General features: G+C 45.9%; 1 protein-coding gene across 4 annotated transcripts in view; it reads right to left on the reverse strand.

Moving 5' to 3' along the window:
- Positions 1 to 22,194, reverse strand: part of NMNAT2 (nicotinamide nucleotide adenylyltransferase 2) — a 78,575-nt gene that overhangs the window by 35,413 nt on the left and 20,968 nt on the right. The window lies entirely within an intron of this gene.

The raw sequence follows: 22,194 nt of genomic DNA on the forward strand, positions 1-22,194 counted from the left end.
CAGGTTAAGAACTTTGCTTCAGGATGAGAACAGAAATTGCATGGTGGCAGCGGGAGGCCCCATTAGCTAAAGTGGTACCTCAGGTTAAGAACAGTTTCAGGTTAAGAACGGACCTCCAGAACGAATTTAGTACTTAACCTGAGGTACCACTGTATTGCAGGGAAAGGAGAAAAGTGCCTGATATCCCCATACCTTCCATCATTTCTCTGATGAAAATAGGGACCTCCTATTCCATAACAATAATATTGTTTTCATTATTTATACCCCACCCATCTGACTGGGTTGCCCCAGCCACTCTGGGCAAGTTTCAACATATATAAAAAGATAATAAAACATTAAAAAACTTCCCTATACAGGGATGCCTTTAGGTGTCTTCTAAAGGTTGTGAGATTACCTATCCCCTTTGCTCAGGGGTTCCATGGAATGCTAGACGTATTTTATTGAAGATCAGCCCACCACCACATTGCACAGTGTGAACTACAACTTTCAAAAGCAATCTGTAGTATGGCATGAATGAAGCAGCCCTTCAAAGAAAAAATTCCACTGGGAAGGTACAGTGGTTTTGATTCCAGCTCTGGAAACAGCACAGCAGAAAGTAGAGACAAGGATAATTTAATAGATGGACAAGTATTCAGATTTTAGAATTACATTAGTACCTCAGGTTACAGACGCTTCAGGTTACAGACTCCGCTAACCCTGAAATAGTACCTCGGGTTAAGAACTTTGCTTCAGGATGAGAACAGAAATTGTGCGCCAGCAGTGGGAGGCCCCATTAGCTAAAGTGGTTCTTCAGGTTAAGAACAGTTTCAGGTTAAGAACGGACCTCCGGAACGAATTAAGTACATAACCAGAGGTACCACTGTATAGCCACTACGAATGTGAAGTAGCTGCCCTGGCAGCCAGAGGCAAAGCCTACTTTGAGGACACTTAATTGCTAAGCTGTCAGAACAGACCTGAGGGTCCTCATTCTGGGTTATAATGCTGGAATTTCCTGCTCTCTGATGGCTTTAGGGTGACAGCAGTGCGTCAGCTGAGGTGTTAGAGAAATGCCCGCCTGTCTCTCTGGAAAAGGCTAGCTGCTGATGCCATCTGCAGTGGCAGGTCGCTTCTCAGCAACTATCCTGCCTCACCACTAGTGAAGGTTAAGGAGGGCGGTGGACCTTTCGACCCAAACCACTGCTTAACCACACACAGCATGCTGAAAATAAGTTGAAGTTTCTCTTTTAAAAAGAAGAAGCTATCATTAGACAAATAAAAATAAATACAATATAGAAAAAGCAGGACAAAAAAAAAATTGGGTTCAACTGCTTGTTTTGATTGAAGCATTATCTAACTATCTTTTTTTTAAAAGTGCTGTTTTATTGTGCTTTTTGTAGTTGTATTGTTAGCCATCTTGGTGGGAAAACAGGACATGCATTTTAAAAACAAATAATAAAGCAGGGTTTTTTTGCCACAGTTGTTTTGAGAAAAGGGACAGTGCTTCAGACAAACATTTGACTTGGAGGTATTTAAATAATCCTGGTGTTTCCTCCTCTCCCCATATAATCCCCCACTCAATTTTTTTGTCTGTAGCTTGTACTATAGGCTGCTCCCAGCATTCCCAATCAACTCAACATGGCGGAAGGCTCTGGTGCTCCCCAACACAGAGACTGGAAGAGGATCAGCTGCTTCCTCCCCTCAGGTTTTTGCACTTGCCTTGGACCTGATATGCCCATACAGATGGCTCAGAGGAGGACAGACTTCCCGGGGGACTGGACTGTTTCAGACTGGAAATGAGAGGGCAGATAAAACATGTGATTATGCAACAAACCAGAGGATCAGGAAGACGCTGAACTATGATTACTACAAGAGGAACTTGCAGCAAAATATGACAAATGTTCCTGTTCAGGTTTCTGGTCACTCCGTTCAATTCCACCTCCCCCTTGGTTTTCCTTTATAGCCCCCTCTGCCAGCCCCCCATGTCTACAGAGCAGAGGGCTTGATTTACAAAGCGAGAATGGAGGATTCTATAACATGCATGGCTCACGAAACCCAGAGTTGAAGACAAGCTACAGCTTGTATGGGAATCTGCGGCCCTCCAGATGTCTGGACAACAACTCCCATCATCCCTGACCACTATTGACCAAACGGCAGGGGCTCATATACCAACACTTGAGTCTGGTGCTACCTGTAGAGGCAGATTTAGAGCAGCGTAACCGGTTCCACAAAAGTGTGGGCACCAAGCCTAGGGCATCGCAACTAGGACATAGGTTGGATCCACACTGACCTATTTAACGTTATTGTCCCCTATTAGAACAATATTAGATAGGTCATTCTAAAACGTCACAGGGCATACTTGTTAATTAAAACAGTTTTTTACTTTGGTCTTTTTTGTCAAATGTATGTAATACCTGGCCACCCCATTTTCCAAAACACGGCAGTATTTCTTTCCCTGATACTGGTTGCTGGTTGCTCTGCTCTGTCCTCTGGTGTCACATTTTAATGCTTCCTCCCTCCCTCTGTGTCCTTTGCTATCTGCCCCTTCAATACCACTGGAGGGGAGTCGGTGTTAGAATGCAGGGGGGAAATGGTAAAACACCACATAGGGGCATATGAGCAGGGTTCCACCAATATATCAGCATAGAGCAATTAAAAATTAAGCAATAAAAAGACAAGGTAATAACGCATTGTGAACGTAAAAAGTAGAATGTCATGTGCCCATCTATGTTATCAAAACCATTCCCTAACCCTTCCTTAACATTAAAAACAATGAGTGTAGATCCGCCCACAGTGAATACAGCAGAACGGGTGGCAAGAGATGAGGGGGCACCAAATTTTGGCCTCACACAGGGTGCTGCTGAAATCTGAAAGCCCCAAGTCCTTCCCTGCCATTTGGAGGGCCCTAGGCTTGGCCGGAAGCTCAGAGGAGCTTTCCATAGGAAGGGGAATTTTCTCACAAGTGTCCCTTAAACATGCCTTTCCCCCAGGTATACTGTTAAATAGGGGAGTTTTACATATTTGTAGCATGTGATTTACCTGTACACATAAACTGGCCTTGTGCTGCTACTGAGGGTAAAAACAAGCACACACACCCCGTCTGAAAACTGCTTGTGCCTCTTGAGGAGGCCTGCTCCACCATTGCAGAACCATGGCTCCAAGCCAATCTCATTATCGTTCAATATTTTATGTTCTCTTAATGGGGTTTCAGTGGGATTAACAATGCTGAAACACAGCCCACTCTGTTCTATAAGGCAGGCTTTAATTGTGTTCTGACTTGATCTGCCTCCTGGTCACTGAGTTGTATGTCCTCCTGGTAAGATCTGATCTTGGCTGACACTGATGAGGCGATTATGCTCTTTACTTCTTAGTAGCAAGTTCGATGTTTTAATGATTAGGAATCATTCTGAACCAAATGGATTTCACTGCTCCTTTTGAGATTTTTCATTGTCCTTTAATTAGAGCAGGAGTAGGCAACCTAAGGCCACTGGGCCACAATCGGCCCATGGGGGTCGTTTAACCAGCCCACGAGCCACCCCCGAACCAAGCCGCCCACTCGGTGAGTCCCTGTGTGCTGCGCTAAACCGGCACAGCGTGGCACGGGGACTCACTTCTGTGGCACTGGAAATTGCGTCTGCGCAGACACCAGAAATTGCGGGCGCACATGCCAGAAATCACGGATGCCAGAAATGCACGCACGTGATCCGGCCCATGGAGGGATCTCCGCTGGAGTGAACCGGCCCAGGCGAGGTAAACCTTGCTGACCCCGGAATTAGAGAATCTAGCCACCCAACCACAGTGAAAACAATGTTTAAAATTCTTATTTCCCAGTTAGCAAAACTGCTCTCTTCCGCAACTTTCCCAGCTTCTAATGAAAGCCGCACTTGTCCCAACGTATAAGTTAAATGGTTTTCATGCTTTTTCTTTAGGAAATATTTAATGGAGGGGACCCAAACTTCAAATTTGCTTCAGGGGCTTTGATTCTCTCCATCATGGATGCAGATTTTGATCTCAGTTTATCGAATCAGCACTTTTTTCCAGTTAAATTACAGCCTTGGGTAGGAGCTTAGATGAGGACAGTTTTAAATTATCACACTGCTTTCCCATGAGTTCAGAGGATTGCGTGCAATTTTTCTATAGTGTCAACTCACATCATTTAGGGGCAAAAGTTGAAGAAATATATGAGGTGGACCCTAACATGGGGCAAGATTGCCTCAGGCAGTGGATTTGGGTGCTAGTGCAATCAGTAAAGCAGAACAGACAGTCCTATATAACCCATGGGGGTGTATTTCACTGTGGGTATATTTCACCTCTTCACAAGCTCTCTTTAAAGGAGATGATTTCAGGACCCCTCCGGACTGGGGTTTTTTTTGCAGGTGCATTCTGCAACATACCCTTGGCACAATAAGAGTGCGTTTGTTGTGGATTTATACTGGGTGGGCTGTCCACACATCATTCCACTGTGTTAGTTATTCTGCAGTGATTCCCCAATGGTATCACATTATTGCCATCTAGAGAGGAGCTCTTGCACAACACCAACCCCACCCTGCTCTGGAACATTTGTTATTTGGAAAGTTACAGGAATTCATCAAGACATGATGTAGAGGAGCATTCCATCACATGGGTCATCGGTAGTCACAGATTCCCCACCTGAGTGAGATCTAAGCCTTGGACACACCAAAATGTAATGGAATATTGGAAGAGTTGGATGGAATACTGGGAACTGGCATTTATATAGGCAGAGGAGATGGGATGCTCCAACCTCTGTCGTGCAGTCTGATTTACAGATTAGAGAGCACGGTGGAAAACCTTTCATTTCATACCAATAATACATTGCTGGTGAAAATATTTAAGGAGCCAGATCCTGTTCCCACAGGAGTAATGGCTAAAAACTTGCTGCACTGCTAAATCCTGCCCTCAGTCATCCAATTAATCTTGCTCAGGGATGCCCTGATTAAATGAAGATGTCCTGTAAACCACAACAGGTAATAATTTTCATGTTGAAATTAATTGCGCTGAAGAATTATTTCCCGCTATTACAGTCCATATATAATATTGGCCTGTCATGTGCTTCTGAGCACATTATGCTATGATGAATTTATTTGTGCAGCTTCTTAGGGTAATAAAGACCTTAACATTTCCAGCAAAGCAATGGGAAAAAACCCAAAATGGTTGTCCTTCAAATGATGTCAAACAGACATGACATGATGATTGTCCTTATACATTCTGGGGGCTTTGGAGAAATACCCCCATTGTTCTGCCCAGACACTGAGGTCCAGCGCCAAGGGCCTTCTGGCGGTTCCCTCACTGCAAGAAGCCAAGTTACAGGGAACCAGGCAGAGGGCCTTCTCGGTAGTGGCTCCTGTCCTGTGGAACGCCCTCCCACCAGATGTCAAAGAGAATAACAACTACCAGACTTTTAGAAGACCTCTGAAGGCAGCCCTGTTTAGGGAAGCTTTTAATGTTTGACAGACCATTGTAGTTTAATATTTTGTTGGGAGCTGCCCATAGTGGCTGGGGAAACCCAGCCAGATGGGCAGGGTAGAAATAATAAATTATTATTATACCCAAGTGTTCCAGCCAAGGTGGCCAAATGCAAAAGAGGAAACGGCTTCTGCACCTCTAGCAATTGTGCAGAAGAGGGAATTTAAGTGTACTTTGACACGATCAAATTCCACACAACCATTATAGGTGGGGAAGCCATGCCCTCTTTTGCAACTGGGCATCTTTGTTCCATGCCACACCCAAGCACCTCATTGCCAAGCAAATGATCCTTCCTCATCTATCTCATTGGCTTTAGGACAGGAATGGGGAACCCTAGGCAACCCCTCACTGATCCTGCGACATGCCCCAAGTGTTTTTGCCTACCTGGAACATGTCCTTAAACTCTGATAATGCCTTGTCTTTGTCTGGATGGAAGAGAGAGAAAGCAGTGTGTGTGTGTGTGTGTGTGTGTGTGTGTGTGTGTGTGTAAACTACTCTGCTGTATAAATTCATACCCATTGCTCCACCCACCCCGCTTTGGCTGTGGCCCCACTTATTATAAACATGTGGCATCTGGAAGGTTATGCAGAAATAAATGTGGCCTTTGGGATGAAAATATTTCCCCACCTCAGCTTTAGTGTTTGGGGGGGATCTTCATTCCCTCATTCCTTCAGGTGTGAACCCCAAGTCATCGTCCCTCGTTTCACCTTTTTCTGAGTGAAGTCTTCAGAGTCTGACAGCTTGCAGGAAGGATGCAACTCTCAGCTGGACCACCGCTTCTCTGAGCAGTTGCCGTCATACGAGAACATCTCCACACTACACATTCGAACCAGTTTCCAAGCCTGTTTAAGAGCAACAGCTTCCAGCCAAGGAACTTCAAGAGTATTTATTCCACGCAAAGGGAATTTCAACGAATGCAGTTTTTTCCCACCCTGCAGGACAAATTGCACTTGCTGAAATTCACTGTGCTAGACAACTATTAATGGTATATTAATTCAACGCCATGTGCATATGGATTAATATTTCACCACTGATATGATATCCATGAAAAGGTTTTGGGTTGTAACCAGCAAAATCATCACACAATCATGTAACTGCTGATGCTTTTGCAATTTTTGAAATGTAAATTGCTTCTTTCTGTTTGGTTTTGCATTTACTGTATTTTTGTATTAAACATACTCCCAAAATAAGGTAACAGTTGAGTTGGCCATGTGTTACACTTGATGAATTGGAAAGACCTGGAAATAGCTTTAGCAGGGATGGTAGCTTTGATTTTGACTCACTACTCAAGCCACATGGCACAGCACATGAGAGGTCAAGACCTAACCCCAGCCCAGGAAGTTCTCCTTGTGATTGACTAATAAAATCCTTATAAGCACCAGATGTTAGCTGCTGATTGCTTCTAATATATTGAGAGTAGATTTACTTATTTGACCCTGGAGTGGCATGCCTTCTGCAAGAGATTTTGGAAACAGGGAACAAATTACTTGGTGTGGGAAAGCACTTCATTCATCTGTAACAAGGACTCACAGTTGTAGATCCACAGAGGTAGCATTTTTGCAATCAGCTTCCAAATTTTGTGTTAGAAAGAGGCACTAAACCTGTAACTATCCAGTGCTCTATTTCATGCTAAATGCATACAATATGTACTCTTTATGAGGACTTCAAAATAGTAAGATGGAAAAGTGAGAAGGAGAAACTTACTGATTTGTCCATCCTTAACTGGAAGGAGGGAAAGAGAAGTGATCTGACAGAGGTGTTCGGGGAGGGGGGGTTCCAGGCAGAAAGAGGAGCAAGGGAGAAGGAAACCTCTGGGTGATGGGGGTTGATCAAGACTGGGAGAAATAAATGTCATGGGCCAAAATAGAGCAGGATAGGATCACAGAGAGATAAAGGAGGCAAGGCCATGGAGAGGGGAGCTTGGAAAGGAAAGAAGGATTATGTGCTTGCTATATAAGAAAACATGAAGATATTGTAGGCATATAAAGAAGGAAGTCATGGGATAAATTATTTTGGTAGCAGAGAACTATGGTGTTTCCAGGTGACCCATTTATTGAACATTCATTTGTTTGCAGGGAGGTGAAGACAATTGGCTATTTATCTCAAAAGTCATCTTTGAGAATTCCTGGAGAACAGGCGAAATGTTGTCCCTATTTTCAAAAGGGGAAAAGAGAGGACCCAAATAATTATCGCCCAGTCAGTCTGACATCAATAGCAGGGAAGATTCTGGAGCAGATCATTAAGAAAACAGTCTGTGAGCACCTAGAAAGGAATACTGTGATCACCAATAGTCAGCATGGATTTCTGAAAAATAAGTCATGTCAGACTAACCTGATCTCGTTTTTTGACAGAATTACAAGCCTGGTAGATGAAGGGAATGCAGTGGATGTAGCCTACCTTGATTTCAGCAAGGCATTTGACAAGGTGCCCCATGATATTCTTGTAAAGAAGCTGGTAAAATGCGGTCTTGACTATGCTACCACTCAGTGGATTTGTAACTGGCTGACTGACCGAACCCAAAGGGTGCTCATCAATGGTTCCTCTTCATCCTGGAGAAGAGTGACTAGTGGGGTGCCACAGGGTTCTGTCTTGGGCCCGGTCTTATTCAACATCTTTATCAACGACTTGGATGATGGACTCAAGGGCCTCCTGATCAAATTTGCAGATGACACCAAACTGGGAGGGGTGGCTAACACCCCAGAGGACAGGATCACACTTCAAAACGACCTTGACAGATTAGAGAACTGGGCAAAAACAAACAAGATGAACTTTTAACAGGGAGAAATGTAAAGTATTGCACTTGGGCAAAAAAAATGAGAGGCACAAATACAAGATGGGGGACACCTGGCTTGAGAGCAGTACATGTGAAAAGGATCTAGGAGTCTTGGTTGACCACAAACTTGACATGAGCCAACAGTGTGACGCGGCAGCTAAAAAAGCCAATGCAATTCTGGGCCTCATCAATAGGAGTATAGCATCTAGATCAAGGGAAGTAATAGTGCCACTGTATTCTGCTCTGGTCAGACCTCACCTGGAGTACTGTGTCCAGTTCTGGGCACCACAGTTCAAGAAGGACACTGACAAACTGGAACGTGTCCAGAGGAGGGCAACCAAAATGGTCAAAGGCCTGGAAACGATGCCTTATGAGGAACGGCTAAGGGAGCTGGGCATGTTTAGCCTGGAGAAGAGGAGGTTAAGGGGTGATATGATAGCCATGTTCAAATATATAAAAGGATATCACATAGAGGAGGGAGAAAGGTTGTTTTCTGCTGCTCCAGAGAAGCAGACACGGAGCAATGGATCCAAACTACAAGAAAGAAGATTCCACCTAAACATTAGGAAGAACTTCCTGACAGTAAGAGCTGTTCGACAGTGGAATTTGCTGCCAAGGAGTGTGGTGGAGTCTCCTTCTTTGGAGGTCTTTAAACAGAGGCTTGACAACCATATGTCAGGAGTGCTCTGATGGTGTTTCCTGCTTGGCAGGGGGTTGGACTCGATGGCCCTTGTGGTCTATTCCAACTCTATGATTCTATGAGCATTCATTCCAATTTGTTTGCAGACAGGCTAGATGAATTTTTGTCAAAACAAGTGCTGTCTCATATGTTCCAACACATTTCTCCCTCACTTTCTTCATTGCAAGAAGCCTGGTCTTTTGGGGAAGTGGGTTTATTGCGCAAGACCTTGCAATCAACTATTAATTGTGCAACCTGAATTTTGCATGCAGAAGGTCCCAAGCTCAGTTCCCAGGATCCCCCAGTAAGGCTGGGAGGGACCCTTGTCTGAAATCCTGGTTTAGATCGACCAATGGTCTGTCTGGGCACTATATGTTCTATGTGATATCCGAGATTTTCTCCATCAAAGGAGGCAAATCAGTGACAAAATAACTTACTGACTCCTACGGAAAAGGTCTTATGCAAATCCCAGCTGGTTTCCGTTTTGGAAATGTGTTTGATTTTTCTTGAGCATAAAAGTATGCAGAAATAGTAAATGCAAAACACACACACACTGCATTCATCTTACCACCCTTCTGGCAGTCTTTTCTGCTTAACATAAAAAGCCCATGTGTGCAACTGAAAGAGGGCAGAATTATTGCGTCTTGTCCCCCAAGAGGCTCTGGCTTGCATCGCAGCCAATCTCTTGGTTTTTAAATGATGTCAGCAACTTTGCTGCTTTTTAAATTAGAAAAGAAAAAGAAATCCTAGCAGAGTACCCATCTTTCTGTGTCCTGATTTTCCTTTTGAAGTATTCTGCTTGAAAATCCTGGTGATGCGTAAAGGAAAAAAAATTCTGAGAGAGATCCAAGGGGAGACCTTGACCATAAACCAGGATTCAGATAACACTGAAGCAAACCTTGGTTTAGCTGCTACACCACTCTGAGCTAAAAAGACCAGAGAGGAAGAGTGAGAGTGCAAGCATATTTGAGCCACCCTGGTAAACCATGGTTTGGCTGGTCCTTGTTTTTGCCAAGAAGAATGGAGAGAGGTGGAGATTTTAAGAATTACAGGCTCTGGTAATCTACAGAAGCTTGTAATTAAAAATTGAATTTCTTCTAATGGGAAGAGGTGATGATATAAAGTGCAGCTCTTAAAAAAGACTTTGCATGTATTTGTAGGTAGCAGGGCTTCAGTCAGAAGCATAGTATTAGCCTGCTTAAGATGTTGAGCAATTTCAGAACGAAGCATAATTCTGCACAGAAAGAGTAATCACACATCTTTGCAGGGTTTTTCTGCATTATCCATCCTTCAGCTGCAACAGAGCGCTGGGCCTGGACGCCTTTAGCAGCGCGGTAAGAAAGGGGGTGTTCAGCAAGGGAAGCCTTCATGCAAATGATCTCTGCTGAAAATTCCCTCTACCACTGAGGTTGCCACTGGAACACACCCTCTTAACCAGGCCTGGGTTTCTGAGGTACTACACAGGCACAAGGGTAAGCGTGGCTTCCTGAGAAGCAAAGCTTTTATTTGAGAGAGAGAGAGAGAGAGAGAGAGAGAGAGAGAGAGAGAGAGAGAGAGAACACGCAAACAAGGCTCAGTCCTGGTACTTACCTGGAATTCACTGGAACTTACTTGTGAGCAAACACACTGAGGACTGCATTGCAAGTCATTCACCCCTGTAGTTACCAAGAGATGCATGAAATCACATGACCTGGCCATGTTTACTGAAAGTTGGCGGGATAACTGAGTAAGATCATGCCTGGCTGGGAACAGAGAGCTTCAGTGCTGCTGCACAACTCCATGTGCCTCCCTTCCAATGACGAGCAGACCCAGGATTAATGAGACAGTTTTGTAAACACTGCAGAATGCATTTATGTGAAATAGGAGATATTATGCAAATGCGCTTGTGCATAATTTATACAGGTTAAAGAATTCAGTTTTTCTTGGTACAGAAATGTTGTTTTCTTTTCTTAGGGCAGAGTGCACAGAATATTGTTTTTATTTTACAGTTGACCTCCATCAGTTGGGGATTGTGGCTACTGGGACTGGTAGGGCAGCAGGAAGGGAGGTCAACAGTAGGGGGAGCTGGAGCCAATGACAGACAGAGCCATTCGCTTCTTTGTAAGAAAGGAGGGAAGCAGGTGGGGGCTGGCTGATGGCAGTCTCAAGTTGGGGGGGCAATGCCCCATTTGCTGATTTTGATCAGCCTCCACTGCAAAGCATACAGTCCACGTTCCACAACAATGGGCTGTGTAGATATTCAGCAGAATCTTGGACTGTGCCACCTGAGGCTCTAGATTGGGAGGGGGGAGGAGTTGGCATGCCTTAACACTCTCCCATACAAAGTAAAAACATATACAAAACAAGACGACTAGCACCAGAACAAGTCATCCCTGCTTTTTCTATAATGAGCTACTTTTCTTTGTGCAGGAAGTTTTGTTTTTGCTTGTGGGGTGTAACCATGTAATACTCTGTCTAAACAGGAAATATTGTCAATCTTAATATTTACAGTACAGTATTGCCCTTTAAAAAAAATTACCGTTGGTTTCTTTGAATATGTAAATGAAACAGAAAGATAGGATTACTTTTTGAATGCTAAGGTTAGAGACAATATTTCACAGAATGCAATAAAGACTGCTAAATAAATATTTAACCATATGTACATTTTTTTCAAAGATCCTCTGAAATAGCTAGTGGCAGAGTTTAATCCCCTTGTTGACACTTGTAAAGATGATAAAAATTTGGGATGTGGATTTTTTTTAAAAAAAACCACTGGGAAAATTGCAAAGCATATGGAGGTTAAATTTACATTGCCATCCATATACTTTATGGTAGCTCTCTGAACTATAAGTTTTTTGTTTTGTTTTGCTGCGGCAATTGCAATGTATAATTCTCTTGAAGTTTTAGAAAAACAAGATGACTGAGGGGGACGGGATAATGATTTGTAATTTTTATAGACCTCTATTCCCAACTCTGTTAATTGGAGATTCCTCATTTCCCTACATTTCCATCCTCCTTTAGGGACAAAACAAGTCTGATTCCCACCCACCCACCCCAAACCAAATTAAAGCTCACTTGGTAATTTATGCAAGCTGATCTATTTGCACTATTTACCTCACTTACATAATTTGGATTTTTGGGTTGCAGAGTTCAGATTTATTTACTGCTTGCAAACTTGAGCTTCTGGCAGAGTCAGTGCCAAAGACCCACAACTCAGGAGGATTCCCACTGAGAACAAGCCCCGGACAATGGCACCCTGCATTGTCACCTGTCTTTTGCTCTGGCCCAGAGGTGATGGGCAAGCGAGCAATGAAGGAGGTACCCACTGCCCGTCCACTCTTTGCCTCTGCCAGGCAAGAAGGCAGTAACAGAGAGATGAAGCAGAGGAGCAGCAGCAGCTGGCAACCATGGCAGCAATGGAGTAGACTCACTAGGGGACCACTGAGGGTGCCTTTCCCAAGAGCCCCCCCACAAACCCTCCAGAAGCCAGCACTGGTTTCTGGCCTTATGAAGTGTGCTCTTGTGAAATTCCACCGTCATTTGCAGTGCTTGGCAATTCAGATATCAACAGAACAGCCCTGGCTGGAAGAACTACCGTATTTTTCGCACCATAAGACGCACCGGCCCATAAGACGCACCTAGATTTTGGGGGGGGAAATAAAGGGAAAAAATTTTATTTCCCCCCCAGGTGCGCTGCGCTACACCAGGAGCTTGGGGCATGCGGAGCTCAGCGCGCCCCAAGCTTCTGCGTGCCGGCAAGGTCTCCGCTAGCGTGGGAGAGCTGGGCGCCTCTCCCAGGGCTAGCGGACCCCTGCGCTAATCCAGAAGCTTGGGGCAGGCTGAGGTCAGCGCGCCCCAAGCTTCTGCGTGCCGGCAAGCAGTCCGCTAGCCCTGGGAGAGCCGCGGGGCTCTCCCAGGGCTAGCGGATCGCTGCGCTATACCAGGAGCTTGGGGCGTGCTGAGCTCAGCGCGCCCCAAGCTTCTGCGTGCGCGCAAGCAGTCTGCTAGTCTTGGGAGAGCCGCGGGGCTCTCCCAGGGCTAGTGGATCGCTGCGCTACACCAGGAGCTTGGGGCGTGCTGAGCTCAGCGCGCCCCAAGCTTCTGCGTGCGCGCAAGCAGTCTGCTAGTCTTGGGAGAGCCGCGGGGCTCTCCCAGGGCTAGCGGATCGCTGCGCTATACCAGGAGCTTGGGGCGTGCTGAGCTCTAGGTGCGCGCAAGCTTCTAGGTGCGCGCAAGCAGTCCGCTGCCGCCCCAAGCCTCGCGCACCCGGCAGGAGGTCCCACCGGGTGCGCGAGGCTTGGGGCGGCAGCGGACTGCTTGCCCGCACCTAGAAGCAGCGCGCCCAAGCTTCTAGGTGCGCGCAAGCAGTCCGCTGCCGCCCCAAGCCTCGCGCACCCGGCAGGAGGTCCCACCGGGTGCGCGAGGCTTGGGGCGGCAGCGGACTGCTTGCCCGCACCTAGAAGCAGCGCGCCCCAAGCTTCTAGGTGCGCGCAAGCAGTCCGCTAGCCTTGGGAGAGCCGCGGGGCTCTCCCAGGGCTAGCGGATCGCTGCGCTACACCAGGAGCTTGGGGCGTGCTGAGCTCAGCGCGCCCCAAGCTTCTAGGTGCGCGCAAGCAGTCCGCTGCCGCCCCAAGCCTCGCGCACCCGGTGGGACCTCCTGCCGGGTGCGCGAGGCTTGCAGACACTCGCCCGAAGCAGGGGGAGCCCTCCCCGTGCTTCGGGCGACAGGCTGCCGCCCCAAGCCTCGCGCACCCGGTGGGACCTCCTGCCGGGTGCGCGAGGCTTGCAGACACTCCCCGCACGCACTCTTCCGGCTGGGGAGGTGACCCGCGGCTATAGAGGCTCCTGCCATAGCCGCACGTCACCTCTCCAGCCGGGAGAGGGTCGCGGGGGGCTGCTTTAGCCCCGTGCGCGTGCTCTCCCGGCTGGAGAGGTAACACGGGGCTGTAGAGGTTCCTGCCATAGCCGCGTGTCACCTCTCCAGTCGGGAGAGGGTCGCGGGGCTATGGCGTCTTTGCTCCATAGGACGCACACACATTTCCCCTTCATTTTTGAAGGGGGAAAAGTGCGTCCTATAGAGCGAAAAATACGGTAAATGCAGGCTTGTAAATAGCCGCTGGGCTGGTGGTCTCCTGTGGCCAGCTTTGTTGCCAGGCAACCGAATAGCAATGCATTACAAGAAACAAACTCTTTTCCTTTAGGCTACATTTCACTATATATGCAATCCAATATATACTTACTTGGGAGTAGTTGGTAGAGCATGAGACTCTTAATCTCAGGGTTGTGGGTGTGAGCCCCATGTTGCAGGGGGTTGGACTAGATGACCCTGGGGGTCCCTTCCAACTCTACAATTCCATGATCCATGACCTGTTTAGCTTGAATAGGGTTTACATCCGAGTAAATATGCATAGGCTCGCACTATTATTTGGTCATACGTAGGCAGGCTGGCAAGCAATTTACTTATTTTTTGTGTCTTAATAACTCGGTGCTCTTATTTGCAAGTCGGTCGGAAATAATCTATGGTCTGAACGAGGCTGAGGAAGCACCGACCTCTTTGCTATGAGAGGATGAAACTCCCCCCTAGTGTGAAGGACAAAGAGTCTACACTGCATTTACCTCTGCCAGAAAGCAGCTATCTCAGATTACAGTATATACATGCAGCTCCTTTTTATATTTATTATATTATATAAAAAACAACTCTAGGCTGAGCTGACAGAAAAGATGATTAATTTGAAGGTATAGCAATTTTCCTCCCAGTGCTAGGCTGACAGAGTAGGGTCAGGAAATAGGTAAAATGTTCTGTTTCACTGGACCATCTTTCCGTATGAAATGCTGCAAGCTTTCGAGCTTACACAACTTTCATCTAGGCATACAGAGTAAACAGCACAGTCTGTTGTAGATTCAGATGGATAGCTGCTGGCTTAATCTGCCATTCAAAAAACAAAGGAAGTCTTCAGCTTGGCTATTTGGGGGTAGGGAAGCAGACTGGAAAGACATTGATGGAGCACACAGATATATACATATACATATATACACAGTCACGGAAATTTAAACCTTGTCTAGAAAAAAGGGCTAGAATGGCTATTTTATTTTCAGTAAGGGTGGCTGCATGTGCAGTTTTACAGAGGACAGTCCTGTCCTGTCCAAATCCAGTTTAAAGATAAAGTGCCAAAAGATGGGGGGAGCAAGAGGGGGCATTGAAATTCCCTGTTAACCCCAGTTAGCATCTGAACAATTGATCTTACAATCATCATGGCCAACTCCCAGCATCTCCAGCCTGGGACTATTTCCTCTCTGAAGCCCCAAAGAGCCCCTGCTGGCCAGGACAGACAATACGGAGTAGCTGGACCCAGTGGCCTGACTCAGGCAGCATAAGGCAGCTTCCTATGCTATGGTGGCATCGCTCCATACTGGTATTTCTTTCTCAGTGCTGTCTGCTCTTGTTTGGTTTTGTTTTTCACTTTGCATTCAAACAAGAGAGAATACATGAAGCTGAACAGCTGCCACAAAATGTGACCAGTTTGCTAAACCTGATAATCACATAGCAAGGTCATTCTAAAACAGGGGTGGAAAAGCTACCACCCTACAGATGCTGCTGCACTGCAATCCCCATCAGCCTCAGGTACCATGGGCGATGATGGGAACTGCAGTCCAACAATATCTGGAGGGACACATACCGTATCCCTGATGTGAAAGAATCGTGCTGTGCAGCTCCTCAGTCAAGTCAGGATCGTGTGACTTGATGAACCAACAGGGACCTCAGTTCCTGTATACAACTTCTGTTCCAACCTATACTTCTCATTTGAAGCAACTTGTCCATCAAAATGCTTCACCTTGTCTACGTTCCTGCCTTGGTTCTTATATGGCCAGCCATTACCTGACCACCATCCCATCTTCTGATCTTACCTCTTCCTCCTCCATCCCTTGGTCCTTGTTTACCTGATCCTGTGCCTGACCTCCAGCCTATTTCACCTTTGACTATCCTGCTAGAGTAAGATCCTGGCTGCAGCCTGCCAGAAAGTTTTCCTTCTCCTTTCCCTCACCCCTATAATGGTTAGAAAAGCAGCTTGCAAGTGCCTCTGGTCTCAGCCCACTTCACCCCAAATAAACACCACCAGACAGGGAGCTTTGACTATGTCCAGCACTGCCATGCTTCCATTGGAATCATACCCAAGGATTTCTTTGGAGAGCAGCCCCAGGTGCCGGACCCGACAGATGCAAAGCATCTACTCTACCACATCTGATGCTTGGCATGGACAGGATCCTGGGTTCTATGCTAGGACCTTCAGTCTCCCTATCTGCCTGAGACCGCAGGGTGCCCTTCCAGTCCACAATACTAGACTATACTGCTAGATTATGCTGACTCGCCATTGAGTTATTTAATTTGACCCAGGCCGGTCTTCATGCCAGCTCACAATCAGACACCATACGATACAATAAAACCAGTTTCAACCACAACACTCAATCTAAAACAAAATAAAATCACTTTTAATCGCAGCAGAATACAGCAGTGGGAACAGCACACACATCAATTGTAAACTGATTCATCTGGCAGTCACAGTCATCAAAGGCTGGTTCAGGAATCCATGTTCATCCCTTGATGACTGTATCATTGAGCAACAACTAGCCCATATAGATAGATCTAATACCACAAACAGAGCATTTGATTCACTTGGCATTGCCTCTTAATACAGTGCCTTTTGGTGGAGGCAATTCGGTCAGCTGCTGGTCATGTAGTCGCTTATTTATTTAAGCAGATTTATACCTTGCTCCCCTATCGTAGAAGCATGGAGTATACATCTGCATAAATGAAAAAGTGGAATGCTTTACAGGTTTCCTCTGAAACAGAACCTATTAAGTTGTGGTTGTTAATATTACTATAGTATTACTTTTATTCTATACACTGCTTATATTCAAAAATGGCTTCAAAATAGTTTACAAATATAAAATCAATACATAATTAAAATACACAATAAGAAAGCCATTGAGCATTAAAACATCCTTAACACTTGGGGGGCATTATTGTTTGTGTTTGTTACTGTGTTACATATTTTTGTATTTTTATACTGTAAACCTCCCTGTGATACACTATACAAATTCAATTAGTAAGTAAAATATTCAATAAAGCAAACAATAAAAAGCATAACAAAACAGGTAAAAAAACCTTCTAAAACAATAAAATCAGAAGTTCCTATCTGGAGAATGCTTGCCTGAAAAGGTATGTTTACAATGGGACTTACTCCCAGTTAGCAGAAATACGACTACAGCTTAAATAATTAAGAATAGAAAAATCAAAATATGAATGTGTGTGAAACAGCCCCAAGTGAATAGTAATCAAGTGTTGTAACATGAATGCACAAACCAGCTCTTAATGTAATAGTATTGCAGCATGTGATCAGACTGTTCTGCTGCTACAAATTCCACAAGACTGTAAAAATCTAAATGACTTTTCACCATTTCCAGATAAGCACTGAATGAAACAGAATGGGCCAGTGCCGGAGCAGTATTTCTGGTTTCAAATTAAATTCACCTCCAGTTTCTCTTGCAATAGCAGAATAAGATGACATGGGGTGAATCGGCTGTAAGAGGGGAAGGATTATTTAACGTTCAAAACCTGGAACGTGGCACAGGGCACTCTGCCAGCATTGGTGCTCTTTGGGCAGCAGAGCTGAGCAGGCTATAGTCTCTGTTGACAAGTTTTCACATTTTTGTCCTTGGTGGTGACAATTATGTCTTCAAAATATGCTTTGGGTGGGTCTTTGTTACAGACAAAGCCCCTCCAGAAATTGTTGGGCCAGTCTCTGAAAAATGTTGTTGTGCTAGTTTAATGTTTGGAAGGCATTTAAAAAATAGCATAAATCTGCATTTCTGGGATCAGAACTAATGCTTTTTGGGGATTCAGCAGTATAGGTAGAGATGAGCAACAGAAGCATTTGTCATGGATGCAACCTTGCAATAAAAATATTATTATTATTATTATTATTATTATTATTATTATTATTATTAATACCCCACCCACTCCAGACGGCTTCCAGCTGAATACGAAACATAATAAAACATCAAATGTTGAAGTTTTACTGAGAGTAGCAGGCCAGGGAAGATACCACAATTGCAGCTACTAGTTATGGCAGTAGCCTAACACCATAAAGCATATTTAGCCACAGAGAAGAGGAAAAAACCAGAGGCACAACACACTGAGCAACAACAGCCAGAAGGCTTGTGACACAGCAGCTTCTGAGCAGGAAGAATCTACTTCAGCATCTTTAAAGGTCCACAGTTCCTGGTGTGTATTAAGTTGAAAAAGAAGACTACTTGGTTTGATTACACAGTATGTGTAATGACAAATTCTTACACGCACATTGAAACACAACACACACACACACACACACACACACACACACACACACACCTCTCTACAACCAAGTAATGTAAGCCAGAGTCCATGAAAACACTGTTTACCTTCCTGCCGCAACAGTACCTGTTTATCAACTTGCACTGGTGTGCTTTTGAACTGCTAGATTGGCAGAAGCTGGGACAGAGCAGCAGGATTTGAACCACTGCCCTTCCAATCTGCAAGCCCAAGAGGCTCAGCGGTTTAGACCACAACGCCACCCACGTCTCACGCCATGTCAGTGGAACTTCCTCCCAACCTAGGTGTGGCCGGTTTCTGCCCTGTTTTGCTTTTCAAAAGAATTATTTTCCCTTAGGTTAAATGACGAGGTGGTTTTAAATCATGTAACTGTTTTTTGGTTTTACTTGGAATGTTGGATTAGGAATTATTTTATGGTTCTCTTCTCAGTGGATCTTTTTTATACCTGCTTTTGTTCTTTATGTTGTTATCGTTTGGTTGTTGGCATCTGCCTGTCTTGAGAGACAATAGCATGCGCCTCTGGGGGTGAAGTCAAACTGCTGTGTTAGAAGCACCGAAGTGACCTCCCTGGGGCGCAAGCCTGGGCAGGGGTCTGGAGGTCTTGGGCTGCCCAGGCAGCAAGACCCCCTTCTTGGCCTCGCTAATGGGGTCTGGAGGAAAGCAGAGCAAGGTGCCTAGCCCCATTGGGCTGCAGGAGTTGCCCTCAGGAAGCACGCAAGGCGCAATCCAGCCACCTAGGGACTCCACTCCAGATTTCTGTAGGGTTTACTCCTGAACCTTTTGTTTTCCCGAAGATAACCCCACAAGTCAGCAGAGGTTTAGGATCAAAGTTTTCCTTCTCCTAGATGGGCTACCTTCTCAGATTGATGAGCCCCTATATTAATTGTAAATTGTGTGTAATCCTGCATGGTAAGTCAATGTAACTATCCTCCACAAGCAGACATTTCCCCCTCTATTGTTAGTTATGCCAGTGGTATTACTTATATAGTGCAGGGAACCTTTGACCCACCAGGTGTTGCTGAACTACAACTCCCATCGGCCCTGGCAAGCATGGTATGATGAAAATTGTAGTTCAGCACCATATGGAGAGCCAAAGGTTCCCCCCACCTGCCCTAAGGATCCTACAAAGAGTACATTTTCACAAGAGTGGAAACAACCAAAGGAGACAAGCTAAGAGCGAGGGAATAGCTGCATGGGAAGATGGGGATTGTGAAGTTCACCATAAGTGTGTGTGTGTGTGTGTGTGAGAGAGAGAGAGAGAGAGAGAGAGAGAGAGAGAGAGAGAGAACTGGGGAATTGCCTAGTTGCATCTCAGACATTACGATATGCCATCTCTCCGTTCCCATCCCTGTCTGGTCTTCAGATCTTGCCTAGCCCTGAATTATTTGGGAGTCTTCCCTGGCTTATCTCAGTGAGATAACCCAGCATCCCTCAGCCTGGGTCTAAGTCTGCAGGAACTGCCTTTGAAGACAGATCAGGACTCTGCTGGGAAGGAGCAGGTGGGCAATGCAGGCCTCTGTGCAAGAGATCTGGCCTGGGCCTCTCATCCACTTTGCTGACACAGGGGAAATGAAAGGGCTACGCGGACAGGATGTTCCTTCACTTCCTAGGACGCAGGTCCTGGCATTTCAGAGCAGTGCCATGTGCTCTTAAAGGGAACCTATGCAGATGCGAGAAGCTTTGTGAGAGCTCATATTAAATGGAAATAAGAGCATCTGTAAGCCAGCAGGCACCTGGCAGGGGGGGAATGACTTCCTGGTTCTCATTATGCGCCATTTTACAATCAGGGAATGTATTATTGCATTCATTCAGATTTATTTCATCTGCATAACAGTATTAGCATATGCTGATGTACAAAGCCAAACTCCTCCTATCTCTGAGCAGTGGCTCTTCTGGAAGCTGCTTTAAATGTTGGGCTGTGTCTTAAATACAACCCTGACCTCACCTTCGCCAAAACTCTGATTGATTTTTTTTTGGGGGGGGTGGATCACAGAATGTTCCCAGTGTTGTAAACGCATGACCAGGCCTTCTCTTGAAAAGAAAGGAGAAGAGTGGTCTTCAGAGCAGGCACAAATCAATTTTTAACATGCACATCATGTGCATTATTTATAATTCTGTGCATTTTCCCCTTCTGGTGTGAATTGGTGGAAAGTCTTCTCCTCTGGCTGCATTGAGAGAGTCTAGTGAATTTCCATCGCATAGGCAGCTTTTTTGAGACTTGAGCTGTATTTACAAACCAAATGAGAATAGGGTGAATTTTACCACTGTGTGTTTCTATTGTGATTATAGGCACACGTTTTTTCTGAGAAATGAGTTGTTATCGCAATTCCCACTTTGACCTCACTAATTTCTCAATGAGTCAGCTGCTTAGCTTGTTCCAAGCAGGTGCACCTTATCATCAACATCACTCAGTATTTCCAAGGCCGGTCAATCTCTTAACAACAATCTCTCTAGACTTCTAGTGATGGAAAAAGGCTAGTGTTTCCTGTTCTCAGCTGTGAAGTAATTTCAGCACTTACAGTCATGGACAGCAAACAGCTCTTCACCTTCCTGCCCGTGCATACAAACCCCATTTTAAAAAGCCTCTTCTTTTATACAGACCTCAAAGACACACATGCAAGATGACACTCACTGACCCTGGTGCTATATGCAAAATAGCTATAATTGATTAGATTCAGCACACCATATCTACACAAATGCTTTTTAAAAGAGGGGAGGCAACACCACACCCACACCCTCATTATCATCCTTTAATTCTCTTTAGTATGGCCTCCAAAACTGAAGCAGCCATTGTGTATACACAGGATTGACACATACATACAAACACGCATGCAACATCATGCCACTGTCGATACAGCCACCAACAGCTGACACTCCAGCCTGAGACTAGAGGTAGCCATTGGCATGAAACTCCCTCTTGAGGTTGTGATCCAAGATTTCAGATAGTCTCCCCCAACAAAAACGCATTGTATCTCCTCCTAGTTTGCATACTCCAGTTTAATTCAATGTGGACATGTACAAGAGGGGGCAGGGCCATTTCGCACAGTATGGGGCTGTTCTGTGGGTATGCCAAAGATGTGAAGTATATCTCTAAGCATGTAAAGCCTGACTGCAACAAGTACATGTTTACAAACACACACTGTCACTCCAGTAGGCTTTTCAGCGTTCAGCTCTTGCCTGCAGAATGTACATCCCTTGGCAAATCTGGCTCTCTGTATGATTGTGCTGGATTCTCTGCCAGCACAGTGGCTAATAAAGGCGCTACCCCACTAAGAGAGGTAACCAGATCAGGAGGAGGAAGCTGGAGATCTCATATCCCGGGCTCTTCATTCACTGATTCAGTGGCAGGTGACTAGGCTGGCATTTCCCAAGGAGCAGAGCTTCCCCATCCGCAAACAACCAGCTCTGCAAACGCCTCCCCTTTTGCTGACACCAAGCGCCCTCCCTTAGCTACCAGGCAAACCTCTCATTCATCCATCCATCCTCCTGCATATCCATCAGCCATCATCTCATCTTCCCCCACCCGCTCCGCCGCACACACCCCACCCTCCTCCTCCCAAGCCTGCTCCCCCCCCCACCTCCGCTCCCGACTGCTCCAACCCCCAGAAAACCTCCTCCAGAAGAACCCAGCCGCCAATACATCACCTCTCTCACGCCCCTTCCTCGGGCAGCTCTGGCACTCCCGATCTCAAGAGCCCCACACTGTCTCTCTCCTGACGCCGCTACTAAACGCTCCCTATCCTGTTTCCCACGCGCGCACCCGCAAGCCAAGAAGCCCCTAAGCTTTCCTGCGCCCCCTCCCTTGGGTCCAGAAGAGCCGCTGCCCCTCCCTGGGATGGCCCCAGGGCGCAAAACAGCCCTCCTGCCCGGCTCTGCAGCAGTTTGGTCCTAGCAAGGAAACCTCTCCTCCTCCTCCTCCAGATCTGCCAAGCC

Source organism: Podarcis bocagei (genome assembly GCF_964188305.1).
Source record: "Podarcis bocagei genome assembly, chromosome: 5".
NCBI lineage: Eukaryota > Metazoa > Chordata > Lepidosauria > Squamata > Lacertidae > Podarcis > Podarcis bocagei.